We start from the raw sequence: 1,736 nt of genomic DNA, 5'->3' as shown, positions 1-1,736 counted from the left end.
GATGGGATGAACAATGGGAAAGAGGAAATAAAACGAAACAATAAAAAGAAAAAGCGCAGGTAGTTTGCTTCAATCTGGATTCAAACTCAGTTCTTTCTCTGGATGTAGACATCTCTCTCCATCATGAGGCTTTTAGGGTTGACTTATAACCCTGAATTGCTGAGAAGAGTATGGTCTATCTAAGTTGGTTGTCACACATACGTTATGTCTGTAATTGTGTGCAAATTTCTCCTGGCTCTACTCTTCTCACTCAGCATCAGTTCGTATAAGCTTCTCCAGGTAGATATGAAGTCCATCTGTTTCTCATTTTTTATAGCACAATAGTATTCCATTACATGCATGTACCACAAATTGTTCAGCCATTCCCCAATTGATGGGCACCCCCTTAATTTCCAATTCTTTGCTACCACAAAAAGAGCTGCTATAAATATTTTTGTACATATGGGTCTTCCTCCCACTTCTATGATCTCTTTGGGATACAACCCTAGAAGTAGTATTGCTGGGTCAAAGGGTATGAAATTATTTATAGCTTTTTGGGCATAATTCCAGATTGCTCTCCAAAATGGTTGGATCAGTTCACAACTCCACCAGCAATGCATTAGTGTTCCAATTTGTCCACATCCTCTCCAGCATTTGTCATTTTCCTGTTTTGTCATCTTAACCAATCTGACCGGTACCGGTGAGATGTGGTACCTCAGAGTTGTTTTGATTTGCATTTCTTTAATCAACAGTGATTTAGAGCCTTTTTTCATATGCTTGTAGATATCTTTAACTTCTTCCTCTGAAAACTACCTGTTCATATCCCTTGACCATTTATCAATTGGGGAATGACTTGTATTCTTATAGATTTGACTCAATTCTCTGTATATTTTAGACATGAGTCCTTTATCAGAGACATAGTTTGTAAAAATTCTTTCCCAATTTTCTACTTCCCTCCTAATCCTGGTTACATTGGCTTTGTTTGTACAGAATCTTTTCAGTTTCATGTAATCAAAACTATCCATTTTGCATTTTATAATGCTCTCTAATTCTTGTTTGGTCATAAAGTCTTCCCCTCTCCACAAATCTGACAGGTAAACTATTCCTTGCTTTTCCAGATTGCTTATGCTATCAGCCTTTATACTTAGAGTATGCACTCATTTAGACTTGATTTTGGTATATGGTGTTAAGATAGTGGTCTATGCCCAGTTTTTGCCATACTATATTCCAGTTTTCCCAGCAGTTTTTGTCAAATAGTGAGTTCTTATCCCAAAAGCTGGGGTCTTTGGGTTTATTGAACAATAGATTACTATAGTCATTGACTGCTGAGTGTCCTGTACCTAATCTATTCCATTGATCCACTACTCTATTCCTCAGGCAGTACCAAGTAGTTTTAAGGACTACTGCTTTATAGTACAGATTAAAATCTGGTATAGCTAGTCTACCATCCCTAGCATTTCTTTTTATTAACTCCCTTGATATTCTGGACCTTTTGTTCTTCCAAATGAATTTTGTTACTATTTTTTCTAGCTCTATACAGTAGTTTTTTGGTAAATTAATTGGTATGGCACTAAATAAATAATTAGGTAAAATTATCAATTTTATTATATAACTTGACCCAGCCATGAGCAATTGATGTCTTTCCAATTAGTTAAATCTGACATTATTTGTGTGAAAAGTGTTTTGTAGAGGTGGCTAGGTGGTGCAGTGAGTAAAAGCACTGGCCCCAGAGTCAGAAGGACCTGAGTTCGGTTCCA

Source organism: Petaurus breviceps, unplaced genomic scaffold (genome assembly GCF_028583685.1).
Source record: "Petaurus breviceps papuanus isolate PSGF00001 unplaced genomic scaffold, PetGlider_PUasm1.0 229, whole genome shotgun sequence".
Classification (NCBI taxonomy): domain Eukaryota; kingdom Metazoa; phylum Chordata; class Mammalia; order Diprotodontia; family Petauridae; genus Petaurus; species Petaurus breviceps.
This window is presented reverse-complemented; position numbering follows the sequence as displayed.